The sequence below is a fragment of the Melospiza melodia genome, chromosome 1, assembly GCF_035770615.1.
Source record: "Melospiza melodia melodia isolate bMelMel2 chromosome 1, bMelMel2.pri, whole genome shotgun sequence".
NCBI lineage: Eukaryota > Metazoa > Chordata > Aves > Passeriformes > Passerellidae > Melospiza > Melospiza melodia.
This window is the reverse complement of record NC_086194.1, coordinates 136,438,521-136,457,924: the sequence shown is the minus strand read 5'-3', so window position 1 is coordinate 136,457,924 and position 19,404 is coordinate 136,438,521. Positions and strand designations below refer to the sequence as shown.

At 37.5% G+C, this 19,404-nt stretch overlaps 1 long non-coding RNA gene across 1 annotated transcript in view; it reads right to left on the bottom strand.

The window, feature by feature from the left end:
* Positions 1-18,869, bottom strand: part of LOC134424993 (uncharacterized) — a 39,880-nt gene extending 21,011 nt beyond the window's left edge. The window contains exon 1 of the long non-coding RNA XR_010029554.1: positions 18,664-18,869. This is a non-coding gene — a long non-coding RNA (uncharacterized LOC134424993). The remainder of the gene's footprint in view (positions 1-18,663) is intronic.
* Positions 18,870-19,404: the final 535 nt, after the last annotated feature.

Genomic DNA, 19,404 nt, shown 5'->3' with positions numbered 1-19,404 from the left:
CTGTGAGACAGCAAATACTTCCCAAGTAAATGACTCATCTTTATTTCAAAGTCTTTTTTTGACTCTCCTACCACCTGAGTAGTTGTCAATGCTGGGATCTTACAGAGAAGAGTCCCACTGGAGGATAAATCAGAACTGCCGGACCATTATTTCCTTCATATATCTTGCTCTCTTTTAGTTACATGAAACAGTTATCAAACCAAGTAAAACAGCAACATGACACAAGAAAGTATTACTATAATTTCAGAATGATAATGCCAGGTGTCTAAAAAGCAACTTTTTTTCAAGAAATATCTCTATAAAGAGAACTATCTGCAAAAATATATATTTTCCAAAATTTTTTCTTAGAAATTACCTTAAATCCTGCCTGTCCCCCAACTCAGCCCTCAAGCCTGTAAGCAGTGAAGTGTTTTTTCAAAGTCAATATGCTATTCACAGCAAGAAAAAACAAACCAACAAACCGAAAACTAAACAAAAGCCAAAACCAAAACAAAACAACAAATAAACAAAATGGAGGAGGAGGCTATGTATAATTATGTCAACCAGTTTACTTTTAAAGCAAGTTTGCTTGCTTTAAAACAATATTTTCAGCAGATACATAACTCCTAAAAAAGAGAAAATTTAATCACCTATCTCAATATACATTGAGATATACATTGAATATGCAACTTTTTTCTTAAACACTGTTGTAAATTTCAGTGTTTATTGGAAGGCATCAAACTGATTTGATAATCTGAAAGAGATTAATATTCTGCAGAATTTCAAAAATTTTGAGAAGAATTGGAAGGGCTTCTTTGGTGTTTGAATAGTTTAATACCTCTCTGCATGCTCTAGACTTCTTCCTACCAATGAAGCTCTGAAAGAGTTTTATTCTTTCTGTGTTTATCAGATTTTGATACTCTGATTCAGATACAGAGCAATTGCTTATCTTGATTGCCAGAAATTCTTGCCCATGTCAGTATTATCTGATTTAACTAATATAGTCTTTATCTTGGAATCTCAACACTATAGTCAGATCTCAGAAGAGCTCAGATTTGGTCCTTTAGGCTATGTGAGGAGGCTTTTTTATTACGCTCAAAAAGGTAATTGAACAAGATTTGAACAAAAAGCACCACATTGTACAATTCTATACTTTCAATTTCAGCAAGAGTACAATGGCTTCTGTTTTCTAATTTTCCTGCTTTGTTCAACATTAAAAATCAACACTCTGTCTCAGTTCATAGATCTCTTTGTTTCATCTTCCCTTTCTTCAGTGTTGCTTATTCCTTCCCCTGTTGCATGCACACGTTTGGTTAATTTATCCAATTTAGCATCCATTGCATCTCCCTTTCATTTAAGTCTCTCCCATGCTGTGAAGAATGACTGTCCAGGTCCATTTTATTTCTCTAAATATTGCTGTAATATTTGTAGGAGCTTCTTTTTCCCCAAAGAGCACTGAGAGAGATGCTGTGTTTTCCATAGTGCCTGTGAATTCTTTTGGGCAACCTAGGTTTCTGTGGACTACATGACATCTCTAAATTGAAGCTGTTCTTAAGGATTTGTTCCTCTACAATGATATTTTGCTCACCTCCTTTCAATGGAGGGAAAAAGTTAAGACACAGAAAGAAAGGACTTAAAAGTTGAATATTTGACCAGTTTGCATTTGGCCCAAAGCAATGGAAGACAATTTTATAAAGTACTTGGGCACCTACCTCCAGTGCAATTCACTGCCAAGCCTACAAGATTACATGGTTGAGTTTGGTGGGCATCTAGCCCGTGAGAGGGCATTATAAATTCACATTTTTCAGAAGCAGATTAAATCAGTGATTTTTTTGTCAAGTTTTGTTGAGCAGGAAGCATTGTTAGGCTTATTCTTCTTGCCCAGGCAGGCAAGCACTGCATGCCATATGTACAGCTGACTAGATGAGGGGGCAGGTGAATAGCTCCTAAATTCCTTGAGAGAAGCAGGCTAGGACAATGAGAAAGCTCAGATCAAATTTCATAGTAATGCATGTCTGGATTGGAATTTACCATTTTAGTAGCCTTCCATTAAAGCATCCTTGTTGTGTTCCTATACTTAATATTGATACTGACAGAACAGATAGCAGTAACTTCTTTCTGTTTTATTATAAGTTGATAAAATCCAAACCAGAAAGAATTGGTTTTCATAATTAGGATTTTTTTCCATGAGCAGCTTAAATTAAAAATGCTTTAAAAGTATTTATCCCAGGCAATGGTAGTCATATCTTTTTGTCACTTTAATTTTGAGAAGTTTCTGGTCCAGTTCCCAGTGGGTCAGTTCCTACTTCAAATGTGATACCTTTGCTACAATTGCACAAGAAAACTAGAAGATGATTAAATATGCAGAGCTGAAAATATTAATGATCAAAGCTGAGTCTTCCAAAGAGAGGAAAATGTGAAATACTTAATCATATCCCAAATTTGTTTTTATTACTGATGGTGTGGGATTTTAGGGCATTTTCCTGTCATCTTTCAAGTACCAGATTCACTTCAGGAAAACTGTATCTTTTACTTTCTGTACTCATCTTTCTTAAAATATTTTATTGTTTATTTCTTTTACGTGTGGCTTGACCATGAACTGAGACTTCAGCAAAATATAGAGATTATTACCAGGATTTAAAAACAAATGGTGCACTATGATGGCCATGCACATTTCAGGATGCCCATTCCAAGATTTCTGCAAGAGGTTTTGAACAGACTAAATATTTATCCTGTGAAATGGGGTCCATTTTTAGGGTCTTTCAACAGCTGAGACACATAAAATCATTGAACACTGTTGTAAATTGTGCTCATACGTACACATTTATTAGCATGTAAAAGTATGTTACTGCAAAAGTTTTTATTTTCTCTGACTTTCCTGAATAATTTTTTGAAACATCTTTTCCTATCACATATAGTAATCTGGACTTACCAAGTAATTAAACATATGGTGATGTATTTAGTTACACAAAATATTGTTTGTCAAATTACATGTCCACTGGGTTTCAGTGAATGTTTACTGTATGTCTAGGTATCTAATTAAGTAGCTGATGAATTTCAATAGAGACATTCTAGAAACAATTTGTTTTTTCTAAAACCTGATCACTTTTAAAACTTTTAAATTAAATTCCTATTTCAGTGACTATATTTAAAGTGTGACTTGAATTCCCTGTAGTTCACCTCAGAGGTTTTTATTTTTACTCCTGGCTAATAAACTAAGAGGCATACCACTCATACCAGTAAAACCCCAAGCAAGCTGCCCTGTATCATACTTCACACTTCATCAAGATTCTTCCCTGTGTAGTAATACTATTCATAGGGTTTTATATTTGTTTGCTTTGTTTCTATGGTTATTTTTCCACTTACATTAGGATGTGTGATTGGTTTTTCTCAGCTTCCAATCTGCACTAGAACATTTTGAGTTGTCCAGAAAATCACTTAAAGTTCTTAGTGGTCAAATACAGCTGAGTGGACAGACAAAAGATTTATTTACATCTGTCTGAATGAGGTGAAAACAGTCTTTCAGACTCAGAGAGAAATATACAGAAATGTTTCACCTCCTAAAATTTTTTAAAATTATTTTGTTATTTCCTTTATAAATGGCATACATCTACCATTGTAGGAACCACACCTGTACTTAAAATACATTTCTTGCATCATTTTCTAGAAAATACTTACATAGAAAATCTCAAATTGAAGAAGCCACTTACTCTCTCTCACCCATCCCATGTTCCACTTCAAGCTATGTTATGTCTGTGTGTTATGCCTACAAAGCCAGAGGACTCACAGCACTGTAGGACTCTGACAATTGAGCAGCAAATTGAGTTCCAAAGGCATGAACTCAGCACAGTGGTTGAGAAAATGTCATTGCAGCTGCATCCCTTTCATATCTTCATTGAAGGACTGGAAACTTTAACTACTCCAATCACCACAGCATGACCTCTTGTCACACTAGGATTATGACTCAAGTAACAAGGATGCATAAAGGATGTGAAGGACAAAACAACCAGATCACACCTCTTAGAGTTTAATGAGAAATTAATGTGCCTCACAAGCAAAATGGGATTTCCCTCTTCCATGTACCACTAAATAAGGCCAATATCCATAGCTAAAGCATGATGAAGGCTGTTCAGTTACAGAGAAGTGGACATTGTTTTAGCCACAGTTTCTGAAGCATTTAATCATTAGCATACCTCTTCACATCCCTTGAACTGTGCCAGCTCCTACTTCTCAAAATAGTACAATGTCTCAGATCTGCAAATGGCTGTGCAGAGTCTTTGTATGAGGCTGCCCTGTTTAGGAAGGAGGAGAAGTAAGCATGAGGCAGCATGTGGTGCCACACCCCACAGCTGTGGAGCAAGGGAGCAGACATTATCTACACTACTGAGCAATAGCAGTGAACCCATGCATAACAAAGTATTCTCTTGGTTTTACCAAGAGTTGCGTCTTTTCACAGTGGGTTATTTTGCCCATTCCTAAACTGATAAGGAATCAAATACCTATTAAAGAATTTATTAAAATTCTCCTGCCAAGAGGAGATGAAATATACTTTGAGGCTGCCACCACATGGACAGTCAGAAAGACACAGAGATGTTACGTTGCAGGAAGTAAAAAGGACGCAGATAGACAAGCTTCTTCAAATCATGTGAGAGAGATATCCTCAGATTTCACTACCATCTTATCAAGCCCATCTTAGACATATGTAAAATAGAATTATAGAATCATAGAATGATTTATATTGGAAGGGACCTTAAAACTCATCTCATTCCAAACCCCTGCCATGGGCAGGGACTCCTTCCACTAGACCAGGTTGCTCAAAGGCCCATTCAACCTGGTCTTGAGCACTTCCAGGGATGGGGTATTCCTAACTTCTCTGGGCAACCTGTTCCAGTGCCTCACCCCTCTCTGAGTAAAGAATTAATACCTAACATCTAATGTAAATCTCTTCTCTAAAGCCATTCCCCCTTTCCTATCACTATCTGCCTGTGTAAAAAGTCTCTTTTTTTTCATAAGCCCACTTACGTTATTGGAAGGCCACAATGAGATCTCTCCAGAGCTACCTGTTTCCCAGGCTGAACAGCCCAGCTTTCTCAGTCTTTTTTCGCAGGTTAGGCTCTTCCAGACTTCTGAACATCTACATGACCCCCCTCTGGATTACTCTAACAGGTCTAGTCTTTCCTGTGCTGAGGACCCCAGACCTGGATGCAATATTCCAGGGCGTGTCACATGAGGGCAGAGTAGAGGGGCAGAATCTCCTCCTTTGACCTGCCGGTCACACTTGTTTTGGTGCAGCCTGGTACACCACTCTTCTCCGTGATGCCTTGTGACAGGACCACAGGGAATGGACTGAGGTTCTGTCAGGGGAGGTTTAGGTTGGGTTTTAGAAGAAGGTTCTTCACCCAGAGGGTGGCTGGGCACTTGAACAGGCTCCCCAGGGAAGTGGTCACAGCCCCAAGCCTGACAGAGCTCAAGAAGCATTTGGACAGTGCTCTGAGGCACATGGTGTGACTCTTGGAGTGTCCTGTGCAGGGCCAGGACTTGGACTTGATGACTTTGTAGTCCTTTCCAACTCAGTTTAACCTGTGATTTTGTGATTCTGAGTACTTCTCCCGATAAGTACTTGTCTTGGTTTAAGACAATTTAAAGAGGTAGACACTTTAAAACAATTTACCTCCCCTTCGTTTCAACCAATCATTTTCCACCAATAAAGAGAAATGAAATACGTATATGAGTATATACCCCCTGAAATGCCATTTCTGGTCATGGTGCTGGGTCTTGAAAAGACAGTAACAATTTTTGGGACAAAGGTAAATGTGGAACACAGTAAACTTTCGTGTTACCCATGACAGTATTCATACTTGGGATTGCCCGGACCTAGGTGCAGCATCTTGCACTTGGATTTACTCAGCTTCATGAGGTTATCATGAGCCCACATGTCTAATTTTTCCAGGTCCTCCTGGATGGCATCCTGCACCTCTGTTGTGTCAGCTGCCCTGCTCAGCTTCACATCATCTGCAAACTTGCTGAGGGTGCACTTGCTCTCATTGTCTTGTCATCACTAAAGATATTAAAGAACACCAGTCCCAGAACAGAGCCCAGAGAGACACCACTCTTTTCAGGTAGTTCACCTAAATCCAAATCCTCCACTATTCTCACTCAGGGCGAAAGTAAATCTAGCAATAGCACCCAGAAGATGTGAGGAAATAATGGTAGAAGTGGTTGCATTCAGCACTACAGATCCTAGAATTGTCTCCTCTCCATCTTCTCTAGTGGCCTCCTCTACATCCTGAACAGGTAAATAACAGCTGCATGAAGTTAAGTGTCACTAACAGCTCAGTCCTGTGTTTGATATTAAATTACTCAAGCCCACAGAGACTTATTTTTGTTCTGATTTTCAATGTGTTGGCTAAATAAATCTCATGTTGACAAGAATGAGACCAAATTGGAAGCTAATTTATTGCTGCCTGACATCAGGAAAAATATAACTTACCCATTGATGGCACACAAAGAACTTTATTCTGAAATAAAACACTTTGATACAAAGCCATCTTCCTTGTGTAATTAGGAAATACAAAGGGCAAAGTGAGAATTTGAGTTTAAATGGTGAAATGGAATAAATCCTGTTTACAACCCTTATGACAAAAGGTTTACTGTAACACAAAAGAAATGGAGAATTCTGTTTCGGAAGTATTCTGAAAGCATGCCATCTCAGAGCTATAAATAATGAATTGTTTCTATATGCTAAGGAAGTAAAAAAATGTCAACATAGTTTGGCAATTTCAAACAATGTGCAAGACTTTATCCTTCACAGAAAATGCATAATTAATAATACCCCAAAACATGGTCTACAACCGGAACATATATCAACTACAGAAAATCCCAGATGGATATGTTTAAAGAAAAGAATAATTTTTCTTTGATTAAAATCTTTAGGGATGTAATGGGCTGTCCTTGGCCTCAGCACAGAAAAGCACTTAAATTTCTACCTGTCTGAAAGTGTGGATGTCACACTTTTTGCGTTGAGTTGAATAAATTTGGCACTATGGCCTACAAGGAATATCTTAAGTGCTAGAACAGGGATCAGGTCAGGTATTAGTTATTGAAAAACAATTCCTCAAATATTGATTGGATCAATGCCTCATTAGGAGGAAATGTAGAGATAACATTTTTGAATGTAGTGAGTGGCTACTCACAAGAAAATTAAGTCTTAGGATCCTGGAAAAGATGTGGTTCTGAATTGGGTAGTAGCAGTAGTAGTAGTGCACACAACACCTCTAAAACTGCTACTGGGATAGCCTTTCTGTAATAGGAACCATAATATAAGTAGCTTTAGCACTGTGTAGATAGGTATGCTCAATACACTATGTGGCTCTGCAAATTCAAGAAAAAATATTACATTAAAAAAAAAGGGGAAAAAAAACATCAATAACAAAAAAAACTACAAAAGAAACAACCAAAGAGTATAACCCCAAAATCCAAAAGGGGACATTCCAAAGAGTAAGACACTTTAAACAGCCTGGAGTCTGTAAGAAATAGCGTGTTGGGAGAAAGGTGAAATACACACCACCATTTAAAGAGAAAAAAAACACACCACAGAAAAAGCTGCCATGGGATCAGTGGGAAAGTTTCAAAGGCAATCACAGGGAAAAGTGTTTAAGAAAATGAGAGCTTGCCAAAATGAGGAGAAACCCGTAAGAAAATTATAGGTTAAACATAAGCAGGAAATTGAGAGCTCTAAAAATAATTTCAAGTATACCTTATAAAGGATTTTCACACTGATAACAAAAGTTCTTTAAATACTTCAGAATGGAACTGGTGGGAATATTGATGACAAGTGTGTAAAAGCAGCACTCATCTGACAAAGGCCACAGCAGAAAAGCTCAGTGAATTCCTTGTCGAAGGCAACACTTTGTGGGAAATGGTCTTTGCAGCAGAACCATGAAAGGAGGTAGATATATTTGCAATAATTATAACTCAGGTACAAGACCAAATGGATTAGCTGGAAGTCAGTAGGTCACCCAGTCCAGGTAGCATCATCCAAGGCTGACCTTTATGGGAAACTGCAGAATTGCCACCCATGGGGCTACAAACAGCCCCTGTGATGGGTGGCAGATGGATGGCCACCATGAGTTCCTGATAGAATGAGGGCCCAGAAGGATATCCTGAAAACTACAGATTGCAGTGCTATCTGTACTAGCAAAGGTGGTGGAGTTTATGTCAAAGAATGGAATCAAGGACTTTTCAGTCTATACTGAAGAACGGGAGCACTATGGTGCCAGTTATGGTTACCTGAGCAAGAATCAGTGTAGCTTCTGTGAAGGAAAATCCTATCTCCCTGATTTATCAGAGATCCTTAATTTCCAGGATCTTTCTTAATTTCCCCCAAGGGACCTAAAAGAAAGGGGGTGTGAATATGACAAGTTTCCAGATGAGTTTAAATTCTTCTGGGAAGTAAGGTGCTGTGGCAATGGCAAGAAACTCCAGAAGGACTTCATAAGACTGGGTGACATAAAACATGAGAGATGAGCTTCAATACAGATAAAAATTCTTGGGAAAAATACTCCAAACCGTTTGCAGCACAATGTAGTAGAACTGCAAACTAGGAAGGAGATATTATAGTCATTCACTGACATTCACTGGTTGAAATCATTGGCTAAATGGGCAGGAGTAGCCAAAGAACACAAGAAGATGTTTTGCATCATCCAGAAGAATCTTGAGAAGAAAACATAATTTTACTACTGCATAAAAAATCTGATTAACTCGTATCTTGAGTTCAATGTGCACTTCAGGTTCTTGCTCTTGCATCTTGGGAAGGAAGAAGACTTTAAGAAGGTAGAGAAGGTGTCAGATAAAATGACCAAGGATGAAGAGCAGCTCCCCTTGCTCAAAAGGCCAAGCTCTTCGGTTTGAAGACAAGAGGGACAGATAAGCGGTTTACAAAATCCTGAAAGCAGGGGTTAAGATGAATGTGGAACTAATCTTTCAGGCCCTCAACATGAGAACAAGAGAAGATGATTAAACCATCAGTACATCTATTTAAATCATTTTATAAAAGGGCTTCCTTACACAGGCAGTTTGAAATTTACTACTAGAGAACAACTTGGAAACAGAGAGTGTCATTGGGATCAAAAGTGAAGTAGGAAAAGTAATAGACCAGAGATTCAGAGCTTGGAGTATGATGTGGTATGGGGACAGGGAGAAGGGAGCTATGCTGTGCACCTAAATTTCATTTCAACATGAAATCAAAATACTGTCAAAGTCCACAATCCCATGCATATATGCACACCTGGGAACAAGAAAAAACTCCCAGCTTCCCTCTCCCACATGGAGCTTAAGTAACTTTCTCTTAAATGTTCCAGAGCAGCAGATTTAATCAAAAAATCTCCTGTATGTGAACATATGAAGGTTTGCTTAAATCGGTTATCCACAGGGGACTTTTAAATTTGTGTCTTACCTACATTTTATCTGTCTTGAGAAAGGAATGAAGTTCATTCTGAAAGTAACTCTTTACCACAGCCATTTCTATACAAGTGACAGTCAGTATAATGCTAAGTATAAATATTATTGCATGGGCTATGTTTCCATTACTCTTGAGCAGTACTTTCACTGATCATTATTCATCATTACTAATAGCATTTCCAACATGCCAGGCATTGCATCAAAGGGACATTTTTAATAAACTTTCCATTCTGTCCCTATAAACAAATTTTAGGAGTTGTAATAAATGAAGAATTATGGCTACTTTGGTGTTTATAATGTGAAGCTCAGAATTTCCATAGTTCTTTCATGGTGCCCAAAATAAAACCATATTATAATGCCCAGAGGGGAGACAGAGATTAGTCTGTAACTCTGATAACTGTATGTCATGTACCTATTTCATGTACCAAACTCCTTTCAAGGGCCTCTAAAACTAGCCTTTTATGAAACTATCCCTATCTCTGCCTTATTACTATCTTCACACAAAATGGGAAAGAAATGGCCTCTATGCCTAGTACTATTTTCAAGATTTTTCAGCCAAAAATCATGTTTTGCTAGAGGTAAAATAAAGTAGCAAATGAAGCACCACAGACAGGACATGTGAGGCTGATGTTGACTTTGAGCTTGCAGTGATGTTTGCTTTCTGATTAGATGCTACCCAGTTAATTAGCACTTTTTCCTCTTTCCAGTAGAAGATGTTGGAATGAAGGGACAGGGAGTAGGGTGTTTCAAATTCATCTAATGCTTCCTTGTGGTTGGCACAGTTGTTGAGGGTTTTTCTTGTGTGTGTTTGGGTTTCTTTTTTTTCCTTTTTTTTGTTTGGGTTTTCATGGCAGGGAGGGGTGGTGGTGTTGTTTGTGATTTTTTGTTATTGTTGTTGTTTGGGTTTTGGTTGCCTTTTTTTTTCCCTGAAGAGCTTATGTTTGCAAAAACTCTTTATAGTGATCCATGACAATTATTATTCTTGTCTAACAAACCTACAGAGGGACCAAGGGAGGCCTTTGCTAAACTCAGCAATGTGCAACAAACACAGTACAATCCATGCCTGGCAGAATTACATTGTACTGAACATGTGGATGAAATAATTTATGCTACATCAAATTACCAGAAACAGAGAAAGAATACGGATAAGCACATGCAGTAAAGTTCAGTGTTCCTTACATATAATCACACCCATTGGCAGAACAGTACTGGCTAGTAGAGGCTGCAGAGTATCCTTGATATCAAGTTGACAAATTCAATTTGTCAGTGGACCTTCATGGATGTACAACAGGAGTTTGCCTTAAACTTCCTACATTGGAAAAGTAGGATATAAGTAGTTACATCAAAGTAAAGGCAATCTGCAGCTGTTCTTTGTTTGCTGCTTAGCCCAGGCTGCTGCAGGTCTCCTGTAAATCATCCCAGTTTCAGCACAGCATCTGTTAGTGTTACGGTAATGCGAAGGGGAAAAGAGCCAGCCCCAGTGTGTGCCACCTTACAGAGAGCAGCATATTTGGTGGTGGACATTTTCCATCTTGTTTGTCTGATCTGGACTGGACTGTGCTGCAAAAGTGGCACACTTTGTAAATGGAGTTGTATCCTGAGAAAGACTATTAAGCAAACCCTAACTTTTTGCCATTCAGAGTTGGAGGTATGCCAAGAAACTATGAGAAACTCAAGAGAAGATCTTGGTACAGCTACTCTTGCTTCCTGCACAGTGTAAACTCTGAAAACAGCTTTTTATATTTTTTATAAAGCATTCCAACAGATTTATTGGTTATTCACAGGGCATTAACAGTGGGCAGTGCTGAGTTAAGCTATAGAGAAGTGTGCTTATGCTCTAAGCATACCTCATCAGGTATAATCCATTTCCTGCAAACATGCAAACTTTTTAAAATTATGCCTCCCTTACAACTTTACTACATGTCCTTTAGTGAGATAGGGAGAACCACAGCAAAGTCTCTTGCCCTGCCCCTGATTGCACTGCCATTTATTCCTCTACATGTTCACAAGCATATGTTCTTGGAAGAAATCTCCCTCTCTAAGGAATAACTTGGAGCAATATCTGTCAATACATTGTAGTTGATGACACTGTTAAACCCTGCTGTTATATGTCTCCATTATAATTTCACTTTCTCTAACCTATCTGGTTACAGAACCCCACCTGAGGGAGAGGAATTTGCCTTTTGATTGTGATGTTACACATCATGTGTCAGGCACACTCTGAACCAGGAAACATGGCAGCCAGGTAAGCCTTGAAGCTTTGTGCAGGTCAGCTCCATCTGCTCCCTTGGGATTATTCAATTCACTCGTGAAATGAACAGCCATATGTGGCCTTTTGTCAGAGGATATTGCTATATTTGATGGCCCATACAGTGATGAGAATAAAGGTGTTTTGTTATCACGTAGTTTAAAGGCTAGATATTTTCCCAGCATGCTCTTTGCTTTAGAGCTGTGGAAAAGACCGCCAAACATGGAACGTAACCAGCAATGTAATTGGCAATATTCTAGAGTAACTAATATTTCATAGCTGCATTCTTATTTTTGTCTTCAGAAAACCCTTTTCTAATATATGATTGTCCACTGGAACATCAGAAATGCCAGCTAAGAAAAATAATTTTCTGGAGCTAATTAATTCTGCACATGAAGTAGTGCAACTAGATTGAAAAGTGCTGTCCTTCCTGCTGAGAATTCATGTTACAAACTTGAGCAAACAGGGGTAGTTTTCTTTCTATCTCATTTTTGGCACAATGTCCTCGCTTAACTAAACTGCACTAGACTAGCAGGCTTAAAAATCTTGACTACCTCTCAAACTATACACAAGCTTATTGTACATGTATTTCAGAGACTGTGTCTCCAAGCAGCTCATAATTGGAGTTATTTTCTAAGATCTTTTCTTCTATTATATCTGATAAATGAAAGATTAGATATTTTGCACATTCCTGGGGAAAAACTTTTTACTTTGAACTTAAAATCTTTAGAAAGTTGAGGAACAATGAAGAAAAAATAATAACAGCTAGCCAAGATGAGGGAAATAATTGAAATGCTAAACATCTGGTTTTGTCAGAAAATAGAGAAGTTACAACTAGAAAAACTTCAGATATCTTATGATAATTACTATGAAAATCTGAACAGAAAAAGTCAGCAGAGTCAACTTTTCTGGGAACTTCAAACACACTTTGAAGAAAGTCTGTTTTCATCCTTGATCTAAGCGAGAGGAAAATCTAGTAATTGAGTTTAAGATTAGAAATGAGCATTACATTTAGAAATGTTTAAGTGTGTAAACTGTCTCTAGGTGATGAAACTTCTTTGGTTATATAAAATGAGATTTTTTTTCTTTAATATGGTATTTTCCTTTAACCTAGTCCATAATGATTACTGTTTAGTCTGCCCACATGGAATTGTTATATCATTACTCATGCTTTAGAAAAATAAAAATGAAGATAAAACTATTCCAGATTTTTTTTTCTGAGAGGCAAAGAATCACATTTGCAGCTCAGAGGTTCTTCCCTCCCCCATTTCTGTTTCTCTTCTTTTTCTGACATGAAGCTTGTACGCTCTAACTAGTTTAAATGCTTCAGGAAGTATCATCTCACCAACTAACAAAAAAAGATTTCCTCATCACTCATCCTTGTATAGCATAAACTGTATTTCTTTCCTGAGAATTGCAGATGTAAAATATTTTTTTTAGTTAAATATAAAACCCCCAAAATATGGAACTAGCTTGTTGATATAAAAATGCTGCTTGATATAAAGTTTTAAAACTAGGATGCATTCTCCATAGTACCAAACATATACATATGTCTTGGCATGGCCAACTGCACATCAGGAAGAACAGGTGGAAGCAAATAGAATTAATACATAGGTAGTAAACTGCTAAAGTCATGAAAAAAACAAACCAAACCAAAGCAAAACAATCAACCAACCAACCAAACAAAGCAGCACACACACAGCCCAAACAGGAGAAGCTGAGAAGAAGCATCAAACAGCATTCCACATTTCCAGTGAACAGGCAGTGATTTGCTTCATTTTGCAGAGTCACCAGGAAATTTGGTGGGGTGGGATGGCTTCAAGAATGCACCCACACCACCCAGGGATATTACTGAGAATGCGTTTACTTAGCAGGACAGGTAGAGCAGATGAATGGCAATTTTTATTCTACAACAAATCCTACATGCCCACAATACACCAGCCCCGCCCTCTGCCCACTCAGACAAGCACAGGAGCAGAACCATCTCCCCTCCTGCTGACATGCCCATGGCCTCCTGCTTGCCTTGACATGTGCCAGTGTCTCCTCATCTCCATTTTCCATATGATCTCAGGCATCTGTGTATGTCATTCCTCCAACAATGGACATATTTTAAACTGATTAATTCCCTTCTAATTGAGATTGTTTTCCTATGTCATCAGTGGCCTTGCTGAGCACGTGGCCTTGCTGAGCATGTAGCCTTGCACCAGTCTCTTTGACTTTCTCTGTACCTAAGCCCATGCAGCAGTTGCCACTCTGTTCTCTCACCCTCTGGCCTCCTTCCTCAAATGTGATGCAAAAGCTGTGAACTCAGCAATAGCTGCCAAGAAAAGCTTTGTCTACTGCTACTGTATTTCTACCCCATCTGAAATTAATCCAGTTGACCGAAGCTGGGCAGAAGCAGTAGAAATCATGTATTTGAGGACATGATTTTCAGGGTAGGCTTCACCCCACAACAGGCTGGTTCAGTGAGCTGACTCCTAAACCACCACAAGGCACATGCAATTGCTCTATGTGTGTTCTATGTTTAGATGTAGAAAAGGCTCAGTTTCCTTGCCTCCAACCTCCACAGTCATCTTGAGCTCTCACAATAAAATTATTTCTCTTGCAACTGGAATGAGCTCTTCAGTGTGGGAGAACCTTTTACACTGGAAGGAAACTCTTAGGGTAGTCTGGATTTATGGGAATTGCATGTTTGAGTAGTCCTTCAAAATGCTGGTGATAATGTGCAAAGGGAGAAATTACACAGCAGGAAGTAACAGCATCTGCTGACCAAATTCAGAGCTGTTTTTTTTTTTTTTTTTTTTTGTATATTGCATTTAATGACATTTTGCTAAGTTTAGCATACTTTAAAATTTGTTCAGATATCTTCTGCATTGCACTATCTTGATCCTAAAAAAGGTAGCATATAAGGTGGTAACAAGGTGCAAATATACCACATTAAATACTCTTTTCCTACATACTTGCACTATAAATTTATTTAGAATTTAGGAAGCCTGAAGATTTCTCAATGATTTGTAGAGAATGAAGGAAACTGAGGTCAATCTTTGGGTTTACTACTACCAATCTATTACGATTCTTTCTCTTTCTTTCTCATTTCTTCTCTTTGGATTGCCAATTTGGTAGATTTTTAGGAAAAAAATCCTTTTATACTTACATATATTTTTATGTACACAAATACTTCTATGACTATGCTGCCCTCATATTTCATGACTCATTCCTCTAAAGCTTTTTCTTGCTTTGCATCTCAACAATTTGGTTTACTAAGAAAAGTGAAACAAACAGTGTTTCTGTGGTCTATAAAACTAGAGGGCCATTGGAGATCAGAAGATGATCTAAATACATATGGGATGGGTCAGACTAGATCAGGTCACGAGGACATTTAGTCCCACATCCTGTTCCAATTTAGGAAGGAGAATGAGATTGGTACAGACAGATATTCATTAACAAACTTCATTTTTAAACTTAGGGCTTTCAAAGCTCAATGTTACTTATAAAATATGTCCAATAACCCTAAATTCATCCATTGTCTTCTTGAAGCCATGTAATCTTCTAAATCAAATCAACTGAGACAATTTTTTATATGCTCCAATGTCCAAGTGTACAAAGAAGCAAGCAACCAAGTGGGAAAAATACACTATAAATAAATATTTAATTTCACTTATGAAGTATACAATACATAGTCATATATGATTTGAAAATAAGTCACAGAATTTTTATAAAATCAATTTACAAAATATTAATAAATGTCACCAGTGAACTTGTTTTATACAATGTTCTTTTGGCTCTGATGCTTCCATAGAAATCATCCTGTAATCTGAAATTAGCACCACTTAATACTTAGTGTTAACAAATAAAATCCAAAACATGCCTTGTCCTAGCATTTTCAGAGCTTTATGTCTCAGAAATATTTACAGATGTAGTATATAGAATTGCAAGCACAATGCATCAGAGCCTGTATGGAGCTGGCATTAATGAGAAACAAGGTAAGAGCCAGTGTCTGCCCTACATGAATAGGATGTTAGAGATTCAATAATCCTACTTATAACATGAGAAAATATCTGATAATAAGGGTGCCAATGAACAATTAATGTTAAAATCTTAAAGGGTCAATTCACAGATGAACTGAAAATCTCAACTTCTTAAAAATTCCTATTTCCCTCCAGTTATAAAACTTTTGAACTCCTCACATCTGTCACAGTAATTTGGTTCAATTAATGCATCCCCCTTCAGGACAGCACATAAAACAGTGCCACACACCCCAGCATTGAGGAACACAAGGAGCTCTTCACAAAGACAAATTTTACTGTACCTTTTTATCAGCTTCATAAAGTGGCAGCAACTATTTTATTGTTGTTTAAAGTACACAATCAGCTTGAAAATAAATTTATGCACTTATATGCTAGTACAAATGGTAGTTGTTGGTGTTTTTTGCAAATTACTGAGGCCTGGTATCATCATGATTCCTGTTTTCCACATGATATTATTTATCATTCCACAATATAAGCCTCCACTACTTTATCCTTATTCCACAAGTTTTCAAAGCAAGTAGCATTAACACTTCAGTTTAAAAGCAAAAACCTGAAGCTATGGATAAAATATTTGCACGAGTGAGTTGACTCGAAATTACAGTAGTAGCCAAAAATAACTGAATGTGATGTTAGGAAACAGAAAACTCCTTTTAGCACCTGCCAGTCATCAAATCACTGGTAATAATAAATCACAGGGCCCATAAACTGTAAGAAATACAGAAAAAATATGAGTTAAAGTGTCTTTCAGCTCTTTGAAGAATTTTTCTTGGTACAAAGAGGGTAAAAAATTGTTAGACTGCAATAAATTGCATCTCAGTACTGCTGGATAGTCCATAACTAAGAGCAGGAAATATTGGCAAGCAGTTTTCTTACACTAGCCTTCACTGGACTAAAGAACCTCCTCAAAAGCACCTTACAGAGGTGACTTCAGTGCGTCCCCTTCCCCTGCTCCTTGTTCCATGGTGCACCACTCTTGTCCTACATGGAGGAAAAGAGTCCCTTTCCCAGAAACCTTAGAGTTTTGCTTTTTGAGGCAGAACTGATTCATTTGTCCCTTTGTTTTCTGTCTCAGTCCACATCAAACTCATCTCTACAGGGGGAAAAAGGAGATAGTCAAAGAAGTGAATTGTGTTGTCTGGGCATTCAGCTTCACATTCCTCTTCTGGTCCATTCAAGCTGTCTGTTTCAGGCAAGAATTTTAAGTGGTTCACATGTGCCAAACCTATTCAGAATGCAACTGCAACACAGCCTGATCTCTTTCTCAGTATTATCTCTTGATCTCAGCCCCTCTATTGTCTCCAATTTCAGAAGAGTGTAATTTTTCTGCTGACATTTTCATAGAAACTTGAGAGATTTTTAGATTCTGAGTGTTCATTGCCAGTACACAGAAAAGGAGAATGTTTGCCTTGCAATGGGGAACACGACAAAAAGGCAAGCTATTTGTGAATTTGTTGGGGGTTTCTGGTCAGAAAATTGTGTATTTTGGGCAAACAGATACTTTTGTAAGCTTTAAACCCAGAACACAGAAGGTGAGGCACTTGAAGTAGAGTGCATGTAGAGTTTTTTAGTACAAAAATAGTGGCATTTTTACCGTTTAGTCAGGTATTATTTCTGAAAGATTTTTTTAATTGAAAAAAAGGAAATCTCTCTTGTGAAAATTTTTATGTTTATTTAGATTATTATAGGATGCTGAATATATAAGGACTCTGTGCAAAAGAGTATTGGATTGATTTATGTTGTGTGGGCTAAACACACATTAGAAAATGCCGTAAAATTATATGAGATTTTGTGGTAAAATTGCCTCATGTACACATATAGTAAGGGTATCTTAAATGAAAATTTGCTACAAATTGATTATGGTAAAAAATAAAAGAAGTAAATACTATAGTATATATGTCATATTATGCCAAATGAAGTAAAAACAAATTAAATTTCTATCTTTTGGCGCAGTAATTTGCCATATGTTGTCTGCAACCTGTTGAGATTTGAGATTTGACTGTTATAAGTAATATGAAGAGAAAATTAGTTCACCAGAGACACTAACAAAGCGTTTGGCCCTGTATTGCTTACCTACTGTATCTAGCTCTCCCAAACTTTCTATGAAACTGCAGGTGATTCAAAACATTACATTAAGAAAGAGTAAACTCATTGATTTCAGTGAATTAATATTTTTCTCTGAAAACCAAGAATAAAATGATTGTGTTAAATATACTGTATCTGTTAGAAAATCCTGCCTTATTCATTTTGAATACAGAAAAAAGGCTTTTCTAAGGACATGCATTAATATTTTATGCTCTCTTTGCATATCTGTTCAAGATTCAAGGCATTTAGAACATCTCATCTAGCTTTTTCATTTGCTAACCTGAAGATATAATAAACTTCTACGTAATGAATTCTGAAAGCAAGGCTAGTATACAACTTTTGAAGTCCAATATACAGAAAAAATAAGCTGCAAACTAAGGTATTCATAAATTTTTTAAGGAGACAAATCCAGAATATATGGCCTGGCTGAAGCCCATCCTCTTTGCTTTAACCAGTCATTATTTCTCAGTAGCAATTACTCAACATGTCATTCTATACTGAGCAAATTCCAATCAATTACAAGTGATTGCATATTACTGTGCATCAATCAGAGGATAATTCTTGATTCAATGAGATGCAATGGGTGATGTCAATTATGTTTTGTTGATGTTCTTTGATTGCATATTCTTTTGCAAATACTGTAGCACCTGATTTGTAACATGCTGACTAACCTTGCTATTCCGTGTTTCAGGTTATGTCCGAAGCTATGAACATGAACAGAAATAGTAAAACATCACCTGTACAGTGTATAAGAATAATACCAGAACATACTACAACAGATTGCATTAAGACAGAGAGGGATGAAAGGATCCACTGGCATATAGTCTGAGGAAAAAGAAAGGAAATATAATTTCTGCTTTTCTTTACCTTATTTTTCCTTTAAACTAAAGGTCAAGTCTTTTGCTTCTTTTTGGGCATCATCTGGTTCCATAAGCCTGTGAAGGCATTGTTTATACAAGCTCTTCCTAAAGGAGTGTGTTGCTCATTGAAGCCTTACATGTGCACTTCATATCTACATTTTATATACTTAATCCCACGACGTTCATTAGTCTAGTGCCAATGGAGGGTAGGCTCAAGCTATGCCAGTCTCATGGGAACAGCCCAAGTGTATTATCCACAGCTCCTGAAAAGGCAAGCCCTAAGTGAAGGAGGTGCTGCAGTCTTCTCTCACTCAACAACAGACTTAAGGGTGCTTGAGCTAAGCAAAGGCTACTTATCAGGCCAGGGAGAAGTACTATAGTGTGTACGTGCAGAGAGGTTTCCTCATTATTTATTTTCTCCTAAAAATTCATTATTTTGAGGACATGGCATTGCCAGCTTAACCTAGAGAACTTCTTTGGGTTTTCTCTAGGTACCTTCCTTTGTCTGGATGAAATGGTGCCACAGACATGTTATGGGTTTGCTGTTTTAGTATGACATGTGGGCAACAGAGCTGCAGTCCAGAAGCACAGAGAGAAGAGCCATTATGTACATTGATCCAGAGGGAAGTGAAGATAATCTGTGTGCTTGAATAGCAGTCACAGCATAGTAAATTACTACTGCCTTTCTAATCATAACTGAAGGGTAGAAGCAATGCATAGAACCAGTGAGATCTACTTCAGTGCTTAT